This window comes from Emys orbicularis, chromosome 1 (assembly GCF_028017835.1).
Source record: "Emys orbicularis isolate rEmyOrb1 chromosome 1, rEmyOrb1.hap1, whole genome shotgun sequence".
NCBI lineage: Eukaryota > Metazoa > Chordata > Testudines > Emydidae > Emys > Emys orbicularis.
Genome location: NC_088683.1, coordinates 2,011,534 through 2,022,895, shown reverse-complemented (window position 1 = coordinate 2,022,895; position 11,362 = coordinate 2,011,534).

Genomic DNA, 11,362 nt, shown 5'->3' with positions numbered 1-11,362 from the left:
ACTGCTGCCCTATCCTCTAAGTATGGCCAATGTTCTTTGTCCCTAGGTGTCTACATTTGCATTTATCCATATTAAAATGCTCAACTTGAGACACTTTTGAGGGGCCTGATTTTCAGAGAGTGAGTGCTCAGCATCCTGCCCCTTTATGGGGTCCCCAGTTGAGGACCCAAAAATTGAGGCCCTGTGAAAAGTCTTAGGGTATGTTTATACTACCCGCCGCATCAGCGGGCAGTGATCAATCCAGCGGGGGTCGTAGACGCGATAAATCGACCCCTGAGTGCTCTCCTGTCGACTCCTGTATGAGTGGTGCAGGCGGAGTCAACGGGAGAGCGGCAGCAGTCGACTCACCGTAGTGAAGACACCGCAGTGAGTAGATCTAAGTACGTCGACTTCAGCTACGTTATTCACGTAGCTGAAGTTGCGTAACGTATATCTACCCACGTCCCCCAGTGTAGACCAGGCCTTAGTCAAAGAACATAGAGCAGCTGCATTCAGAGCCCTGAGCAAATGTTTGGGGAGGAGAAGGCTTTCAGCTAAAACCTTGGGCAACTGGATGTTAAAGCACCTGTAACAGGAACTTTCCCAGATCCCGTTTGTTAGCCCTAGGGAGAGCACCAAGGTCATGATCCAGGCTGCTGGGTGGAATTGTCTCAGCCAATCAGAGCCCAGTGGTCCCATACAGTCACTGATTCAGCTCTCAGACCATGAGTGCCCTGCCCCCTGGTTGGTTCTCTGGCCTGTGGGATGCAGGAGGTCAGACTAAATGCGCACAGGGGTCCCTTCTGGCCTCGGAATCTGAATCTGGGATCTGATATTTTGCCATGTGAAATGATATATTTAAACAACTGAAGGCATTAGGCTTAGTGCTGCTTGATATTCTGATTAGAAAACCAAGTATACAACAGTATACTACACAAAATCAGCGTCGCCCATATTAAATAAATGAAGAACTGGCTAACTGATAGATCTCAGGAATGGTCATTGGGAAATCCCCATCCAGTGGGGGTATTTGTAGTGGGGACTTGCAGGGATTGGTTCTCAGCCCAGTGCCAGACAAGTCTTCAATGATCTGGAAGAGAATATAAAATCACCTCTGGTGATATTAGCAGGAGCTAGAGGAATTTGTCGAGGGGTAAATAATGCTGGGGACTGGTCAGTTCTACAGATCTGCTTTACCAAAACCAGACGCTCTGGGCTTCAGACAGAACTCACTGGGTGGGGTCTCTGGCCTGTGTGATGCAGGAGTTCAGACTAGATGGTCTTAATGGTTCCTTCTGGCTAGAGCAGCTGTGGATCTGTGCAAACCAAGGTGTTGCTCTTGTGAGGAGTTAGATGTTTGCTGTTTCCGCCCATCACCCTTATCTGCAGGAATCACACCCCACATGCCCCTCGGGGCCATCCAACTGTAGAGGTACGTTTGTGAAAGATTATAATTTAGGGACACTCCCTCAGAAGGGGCAGTATGGCAACTCTAGGAATTTAGCAATGTGCCCTGGAAGGAAGGTGGGGTGAGGACACAGTGGCGCAGTACACAGCAATTCTCAGGAAGCTCCAGTTTGTTTATTCAGAGTTGTATTCCTCTCTCATTCATGGGTTTGTTGTTTAAGGAACCCCGAGATCATGACACGGGCTCAGGTGCCCAATGAGGAGGAGACGGGCGTCATTGGGTAGTTAACTCCTGTCTTTGAAACTGAAAGCAGAGGCAAGGGAGCGCGTGGAGCAGCAAACAGAGAAGAACAAAGGCTTGTGTATGTATTTTATGAAGCCAAGAGTAGCCTGACTAGTTTAAGAGGAGGGGGGAGGGGAAGCCCAAAATAGACATGTTGCAACCTCCATCCAGTCTGCAATTGTCAGGCAACGCTGCAGAGAACTTGTAAAAATTCAGAGAGAGATCTGAATGGTATTTAGCAGCCAGAGGGGCAGAGGAGAAACATGATCAAGTGAAATCCTCAATCTTTTTGCATGTTGTCGGGGAGGAAGCATTGGATAGTTATAACAACTTTACGGTTGAAGAAGATGAAAGCATGAAGTTAAGTAAAATACTGATTAAATCTGAGGAACGTTGCGTGCCAAAAAGGAATGAGATCTTTGAGAGACACATTTTTTACAGATGACACCAGGGAGCAATAGGTCAGAGAACTAAGGAAACTCAGTAAATAATAATAGTGATTCCTGGAGATATCCCATCTCCTAGAACTGGAAGGGACCTTGAAAGGTCATCGAGTCCAGCCCCCTGCCTTCACTAGCAGGACCAAGTACTGATTTTGCTCCAGATCCCTAAGTGGCCCCCTCAAGGATTGAGCTCACAACCTTGGGTTTAGCAGGCCAATGCTCAAACCACTGAGCGATCCCCCCCTCCTCCTGTGAGTTTGATGAGCTGACAGAGTCTGGTCAGAGAGAATCATTTGTGGCATTAAAGCAGATGTATTGAGAGAGCGACTGCGCCGTAGAAGAGATTTAACTGTAAGCAGGATCGGAATGCGCTCTCCCTGACAGCTAGCTGGGGAGGGGACATGCTTCAGGAGCACACTGTATTTACATAACCACACCCACTCTGCCTCGGTATCCAGCAGACAGCGTTGGATCAGATTTGGCTGGTGTTGGTTTACAAATCACTTTAGTACAGAATGCAGGGCAATGAAATGTTGTTATCAATGTTGTTACCTTTATTGTATGAGCAAAGGGCACCAGATCTGTGCTTAGCCTGGCCTGATTGAGGGGGTGACGCTCAACTGAATCCTGGGTCCTCTCTGACTAAGGACAACCACTGTGAGTGGGGTGTGGTGAGGGAGCAGAGAGCGGCGCGGTAAAAGAACTTTTGGTTGTAGAACTCAAGAACATGAGGCAGAACACACTGCCCCACATAAGAACAGCCAGACTGGGTCAGCCCAAAGGTCCATCTAGTCCAGTATCCTGTCCTCTGACAGTGGCCAATGCCAGGTGCCCCAGAGGGAATGAACAGAACAGGGAATCACATTAATAGATTCTAGGACTGGAAGGGACCTTGAGAGGTCATCAAATCCAGTCCCCTGCCCTCATGGCAGGACCGAATACTGTCTAGACCATCCCGGATAGACATTTATCTAACCTACTCTTAAATATCTCCAGAGATGGAGATTCCACAACCTCCCTAGGCAATTTATTCCAGTGTTTAACCACCCTGACAGTTAGGAACTTTTTCCTAATGTCCAACCTAAACCTCCCTTGCTGCAGTTTAAGCCCATTGCTTCTTGTTCTATCCTTAGAGGCTAAGGTGAACAAGTTTTCTCCCTCCTCCTTAGGACACCCTTTTAGATACCTGAAAACTGCTATCATGTCCCCTCTCAGTCTTCTCTTTTCCAAACTAAACAAACCCAATTCTTTCAGCCTTCCTTCATAGGTCATGTTCTCAAGACCTTTAATCATTCTTGTTGCTCTTCTCTGGACCCTCTCCAATTTCTCCACATCTTTCTTGAAATGCGGTGCCCAGAACTGGACACAATACTCCAGATGAGGCCTAACCAGAGCCAAGTAGAGCGGAAGAATGACTTCTCGTGTCTTGCTCACAACACACCTGTTAATGCATCTGTCACAGAGCATGGAGGGAGACAAGGCCCTGCACCCCCGGCTTCCTGCGATTCACCGTGACTCTCAGCCAGCCAGTAAAACAGAGGTTTATTAGATGACAGGAACATTGTCTAAAACAGAGCTTGTAGGTACAGAGAATGGGACCCCCTCAGCCAGGTCCATTTTGGGGGGCAGTGAGCCAGATGGACACCCACGTCTGCGCCCACTCCATGTCCCCAGCCAGATCCAAACTGACTTCCCCTCCAGCCCCTCCTCCTCTCCTTTGTCCATTTCTGGGCAAGGAGGTCACCTGATTCCTGCTGGCTATTCCCTGTCACCTTACCACCTTCCAAGTGTTTGCAGATGATTTCCTTAATTACTTGCTCCATTATCTTCCCTGGCACAGAAGTTAAACTAACTGGTCTGTAGTTTCCTGGGTTGTTTTTATTTCCCTTTTTATAGATGGGCACTATATTTGCCCTTTTCCAGTCTTCTGGAATCTCTCCCGTCTCCCATGATTTTCCAAAGATAATAGCTAGAGGCTCAGATACCTCCTCTATTAGCTCCTTGAGTATTCTAGGATGCATTTCATCAGGCCCTGGTGACTTGCAGGCATCTAACTTTTCTAAGTGATTTTTAACTTGTTCTTTTTTTATTTTATCTGCTAAACCTACCCCCTTCCCATTAGCATTCACTGTGTTAGGCATTCCTTCAGACTTCTCGGTGAAGACCGAAACAAAGAAGTCATTAAGCATCTCTGCCATTTCCAAATTTCCTGTTACTGTTTCTCCCTCCTCACTGAGCAGTGGACCTACCCTGTCCTTGGTCTTCCTCTTCCTTCTAATGTATTGATAAAAAGTCTTCTTGTTTCCCTTTATTCCTGTAGCTAGTTTGAGCTCATTTTGTGCCTTTGCCTTTCTAATCTTGTCCCTGCATTCCTGTGTTGTTTGCCTATATTCATCCTTTGTAATCTGTCCTAGTTTCCATTTTTTATAGGACTACTTTTTATTTTTTAGATCATGCAAGATCTCGTGGTTAAGCCAAGGTGGTCTTTTGCCACATTTTCTATCTTTCCCAACCAGCGGAATAGTTTGCTTTTGGGCCCTTAATAGTGTCCCTTTGAAAAACTGCCAACTCTCCTCAGTTGTTTTTCCCCTCAGTCTGGATTCCCATGGGACCTTACCTATCAGCTCTCTGAGCTTACCAAAATCCACCTTCCTGAAATCCATTGTCTCTATTTTGCTGTTCTCCCTTCTACCCTTCCTTAGAATTGCAAACTCTATGATTTCATGATCACTTTCACCCAAGCTGCCTTCTCCTTTCAAATTCTCAACGAGTTCCTCCCTATTTGTTAAAATCAAGTCTAGAACAGCTTCCCCCCAGTAGCTTTTTCAACCTTCTGAAATAAAAAGTTGTCTGCAATGCAGTCCAAGAATTTGTTGGATAGTCTGTGCCCTGCTGTGTTATTTTCCCAACATATATCTGGATAGTTGAAGTCCCCCATCACCACCAAATCTTGGGCTTTGGATGATTTTGTTAGTGTAAGCAGAGTCAGGATGAGCTCTACCCTGACATCTGGTGGTGAATTATGGCGAGTGTGGAAAAGAACTCCAGGGGCTGATCTTGTTTGCATAGGCACACCCACCCGCCTGGCATGCGACAACAACAACTGAAAGTGGTTACTTTGGCTGGTGTGGGAGCCCCAGTTTCTCTGTTATTGGGGCAGGAAGAATAAAGTTTTGTTACCCTGATTCTGTGACTCAAGGCCAGTGGAACTGTTGTATGACAGAAGGATTCACCATTAACTAAGTAGCACTTGCTTGACAAGGGGCATGAGTTACAAAACCTAGTGAATTGAGAGAGGGTTGGGGCTTTGGCTTTTTTGTAAGCCTGAAACACCAGTGGTGTCTGCTCCTTCCCCGCTCCCCACTGTTGAATGTCAGAGCTAACTTTGATTGTATTAGGAGTCTAGTTACAGGCTGCTGAGCTGAATTCACTTCTGGCTAATAGTGCACCAGCATGGGGGCTCCCCTACTACTAGCTGAAATCACAAAAGAGCTAAAGTTACTAAGAGCTGAGATCACTGAGTGCTGTGTTAACTAGTGGGGGAGCCTGAAGCTATATTGCTAAGTGGCTGGCAGAGCAGTTTACGGAGATGGCTGGAGGAGCAGCTAGCGGAGCCTTGCGGGGATGGTTGGAGTGGCCCAAGGAACGACGAGCTGAGCCATGCGGCTCACAGGTCTGGGAGCGGAGCGGAGCAGCTGGTAGAGCAGAGCAGTTAGTGGGACGGCAGGAGTGGCTCACGGGACGGCTGGTGGAGTGGAGCGGCTCATGGTGGGCGTTGCGGCAGAACCCCACCGAGAGGCAGCCGGTCGACCTCGGATCACGTAAGGTGCCCCTTAACAACCTGCGTGCCCCCCCCTTTGAACTCTGGGGCTGCACTGGCCAGGGACAGAGACTTTGGGGGTTGTTGGACTTTTAGGACTTTGGTGATTCTTGGGTTGCTGGTTTCAAGAACCAGCAGGAAAGGACACGGGCCAATTTGCTGGGCTGGGTCTTCGCTCATGGTTTGGTCTATGAACTCTAGTTGTGGTGTTTTCCCAATTGAATTCTATGTCGTTTACCTCATGTTATTAAACATTTTCTGCAACAGCGAGGCTCTGTGCTTGCGAGAGGGGAAGTATTGCCTCTTCGAGGCGCCCAGGGGTGTGTGTAAGATTTTCCCAGGTCACTGGGTGGGGGCTCGAGCTGGTATTGTGTTATGCTGTTGGGGGGGGGACCCCTATGTACTGAACCCGGCCCTTGCTGCTATCAACTCCGCCTGGCAGAAGGGTTACATTAGTTTAAAAAAAAGCCTCATCCACCTCTTCTTCCTGGTTAGGTGGCCTGTAGTAGACTCCTAGCATGACATCACCCTTGTTTTACCCCTTTTATCCTAACCCAGAGACTCTCAACACTTCCATCTCCTATGTCCATCTCCACCTCAGTCCAAGTGTGTACATTTTTAATATATAAGGCAACACCTCCTCCCTTTTTCCCCTGTCTATCCTTCCTGAGCAAGCTGTATCCATCCACACCAACATTCCAATTATGTTTATTATCCCACCAAGTTTCGGTGATGCCAACAATGTCATAGTTGTATTTATTTATTAGCACTTCCAGTTCTTCCTGCTTATTACCCATACTTCTCGCATTTGTATATAGGCATCTAAGATACTGGTTTGATCTTGCCTCCCAGTTTTGCCCTGACCCTCCTTTCTCTCTGCCATTATAGCCCACGCTCCCTCCTATTTCCGACCCATCTCCCAGGTCTCCATGTTCCCCACTTACCTGTGGGCTTTGCTCACCTGTCCCCATCGAACCTAGTTTAAAGCCCTCCTCACTAGGTTAGCCAGTCTGTGTCCAAATAGTCGAAAGGTGAACGCCATCTCTGCCTAGCAGTCCTACCTGGAATAGCATCCCATGGTCGAGGAAGCCAAAGCCCTCCTGGCGACACCATCTTCGCAGCCAGGCATTCACCTCCATGATGCACCTGTCTCTGCCTGGGCCCCTACCTTTGACAGGAAGGATCAAAGAGAATACCACCTGCGCTCCAAACTCCTTCACCCGTACTCCCAGAGCCCTGTAGTCACTCTTGATCCGCTCAGTGTCACACCGCGCAGTATCATTTGTGTCCACATGGATGAGTAGCATGGGGTGGTAGTCAGAGGCCTGGATAATCCTCGACAATGCCTCCGTAACATTTCGGATACGGGCTCCCGGCAGGCAGCATACCTCCTGAGATGAAATGTCAGGGCAACAGATGGGCACCTCCATCCCCCTCAGAAGAGAGTCTCTGACCACCACTACCCTACGTTTCCTATTCGCAGTGGTGGCAGCAGACCTCCCAGCCTTAGGGGTACGAGGCTTCTCCTCCTTTACTGTAGGGGGTGATGCCTTCTCTCCTGTATCAAGAAGAGCATAACGGTTACCTATTACCATGGCAGGAGGGTTCGGAGCAGGGGTGGAGCACTGCCTGCTGCCAGAAGTAACCTGCTGCCAGTGTCCACCCTGAGCCATCTCCTCCTCCACCAGTGGTGTATCAGCAGTCCTGTGTACTGGGACAGCTACCTTAGCTGTCTCCACATGGATACTGTCCAGGAATTGCTCCTGGATTCGGATGCTCCTCAACCTAGCCACCTCCTCCTGTAGCTCTCCCACCTGCTGCCTGAGAGATTCCACCAGCAGGCACCTTTCACATTGGATGGTCCCCCCAGCCTGGGTATCAGTAAGTGGAAATTGCAAGTTACAGTCCCTGCAAAACCACACCAGGATCTGGGTAGAAGCATCCATGCTCAGGCGCTCTGTCTGGCTACAGGCGCAGGTGGAGGAGACAGAAGCAGTGCTGGCACAGGTGTTGCGGGTCTTCCTAAGCATCGTAAGCCTCTCTTTGTCAAACTCTCTCTCAAACTCCCCTGTCTGCAGCCCCCTGTCTGCTTCGGAGACAGAGGTGGTGAGCTGGAGGCAGAGCCGGGCAGTTTGAGCTGGCCAGCCCAGAGCCGGGAGCTGGGGCAGCGCAGACCAGCCATGCCAGCAGGGAGCCAAGGCCAACTTACAGCGGGGAGCTATGGGGCCAGAGCCGGAATAGCGGACACTGGCCGTGCCACAAGTAACACTGGAGCTGAGCGTGGTGAGCGGCTGGGGACAGCGAAGGGGGCCCTGGGCAGCGAAGGCCCAGCACTGGGAGATGTCACCACATAAGAGGCCCTTGCAGGCTGGACTCAGAGGGGGCGTCTTGACCCCAACAGACGGGCTGATGCTGGGGAAAAGGCTCCTGCCCCCTGGAACCTGAGGGCATGTAGCCACCGCCAGACCAGGTGTCTGACCCCTGCTATCACCGCAGCGCAGCCAGGGCTGGGAGGGAGAACTGGGATGGGTGAGGAACAGACTGTGAACTTTTCTTATGTCCTGCAGATGGCTGTGTGCATAGGCACTGGAATTAGGGGTGCGGGGGGTGCTGCCGCACCCCCGGCTTGAAGTGGCTCCCATTATATACAGGGTTTACAGTTTGGTTCCATGGCTCTCAGCACCCTCACTGTAAAAATTGTTCCAGCTCCCCTGGCTGTGTGTGGAGTCCCCCTGCCCACACCGTGGGGTCCTGGTTCCTTTAACCTTTTCCATTGTCCCCTTATTTTTCTTACAGTTTCTATTCAATAAATTGTGTTTGGATGGAAATTAATACAGTGACTGGGGGGTCAGAGAAGCAGCTGGTGAGGAGAGAGCCCCCGGAAATGGGGACAACTTTGCCCCTGTCCTGAGTGACTACAACAAGATTTGGGGGTTAACTTCCCAGGAATCTTGGGCCCAGCCTTGTTGGGGTTGCGAGAACTCGGCTGCATGGGAGAGTGGAAGGGGAGTCTGCTCTTAAAAATCTTCCATGATGGAGATTCCACAACCTCACTGGACAGTGTATACCAGTGCTTAACCACCCTGGCAGTTAGGAAGTTTTTCTTAATGTTCAACCTAAACCTCCTGTGACACTCTGTGCCTGGGGGGAACAACCTGAACTCCCATGTTCATCTTTATGATATGATTGTGTCGTATCCAATGCAAAGTTTGTCATGTCAGGTGTCTTCGGAAGGCTCATGCTGCACTGAGCATTGTTGTTATAGTGATGTTATAGGTTGTAATTTCATGTATATAGTTAAGAGGCTGAAAATGTGTCCTCATGGCTTAAAACAAGCCCAGGCAAAACTCTCCAGGAGAAGAGGGACAGTTCAGACCTCATCAGGGCATGTATGGGACAAACCCAGCCCAGCCTCACAGGAACAAAGGACACTGGCCTAGGCAGCAACAAAGGATCTGTTGGACTCTCTCTTGAGTGAGTCACCCCCCTTCCTTTGGTCAGTTTGGGACGGCAATGAGGCAATGCTCACCTGACTCTGAAGGGAGGGTGGGGGCAAAACCAAGAGGGAAGAAAGAACATGATAAAAGGGAGAGATGTTTGTCATGTTCTTCCTCTCTCTTCCACCTCCATCTACAGACATCATCACCGAGTGACTGAAGCGCTGATCAAAGGGGAGAGCCTGGCTGAAGGGCAACCAGCCAGCCTGTGGTGAGAAGCATCTACGTTTGTAAGGGCACTGAAAGTGTTAAGATCAGCTTAGAATGCGTTTTGCTTTTATTTCATTTGGCCAAATCTGACTTGTTGCGCTTTGACTTATAATCACTTAAAATCTATCTTTGTAGTTAATAAATCTGTTGGTTTGTTCTACCTGAAGCAGCATGTTTGGTTTGAAGCATGTCAGAGACTCCCCTTGGGATAACAAGCGTGGTACATATCAATTTCTTTGTTAAATTGACGAACTCATACAAGCTTGCAGCATCCAGCGGGCATAACTGGACACTGCAAGCCGGAGGTTCCTAGGGTTGTGTCTGGGACCAGAGATATTGGCTAGTGTCATTTGGTTGCACAATCAAAGGAGCAGCTTACATGGCAGAGGCTGTGCGTGAACAGCCCAGGAGTGGGGTTTCTCACAGCAGAGCAGGGTCAGGCTGGCTCCCAGAGTCAAGGATTGGAGTGACCTAGCAGATCACTGGTCCAGATAACACCAGTGGAGCATCACACCCTCCCTGGGCGCTCATCCCTCCTGTCCTCATCTCAGCGCTTCCAGAGCAGGATCTGTCTAGCCTGCCTGCAATGCACCGGCTCATCTTGCAGAGCAGGATACAAAACAATAAAGACTGAGCCAGGACTCCTGGGTTCCAGTCCCAGCTCTGCTGGAGGGATCCTGTGTGACCCAGTGAACATCCCTTCTCCTCTTCCCTGTTACATTTATCTCTGTCCCTGACTGATGGGGTGTTCTCTGCCCCCAGCCTTCATACAGCCTCTCTCAGAGCGTCCCCTTATTGTGCTGGCCTCAGGCCTCTCCTCCAGAAAAAGGGGCTCTCCTGATTCAATAAGAACATAAGATAAGTTCTGTTCAATAAGTTCGGTTCTGATCAATATCTTCATTAATGATTTAGATCATGGCATAAAGAGGGGATGTGCCTCAGATTCCCCTTCCATAAAACAGATCATTTTTACTATGGCCTCTCTGTTGTGATAGGCTTTCAGCCTGTTCACATGCACAAGCTGTGGGACAGCATCATCAAGGGGCTTTTTAACTTGATACGTGTCCTCATTTGCCACTTCTATTTCCTCGAAGAGACCCTCACAAGAGTTTTGGATTTTATACTTTTTCGCAGGGCTTAATACCATTACCAAATCCCCTATTTCAAAAGTGCTCTTACAATTATTTTCATCATACCACGCCTTTTGCCTGGATTGACTGTCTTGGAGATTGGTTTGAACGAGTTCCATCATGTCTTTTAACTCTTTTCTAAATCTCTGAACATATTCAGTTACCAATTCTTCTTTTACCTCAGTATTTCCCTCCCAGGAATCTTTAAGGAGATCGAGGGGTCTCCTCACTTTTCTTCCATACAAAAAATTAAATGGGGAAAAACCTGTGGATTCTTGGGGTACTTCCCTGTAAGTACACAACAGAAATGGTAATAACTCATCCCAATTTTTGCCCCTCTTCTTAGTATACATCCCTAGAATGGATTTTAGAGTCACATTAAACCTTTCCACTAAACCATTGGCCTGTGGGTGATATGGGGCAGTTTTAAGTTGTTTTGTCCCACACAACTTCCACAGTTCATTGAAAATTTGTGACATGAAATTTGACCCTCAATCAGATAAAATTTCTTTAGGGAAACCCACTCTGCTGACTATAGTGAGAAGGGCCCTCGCCACAGTCTCAACTTCAATATTAGACAGAGCAGCTGCCTC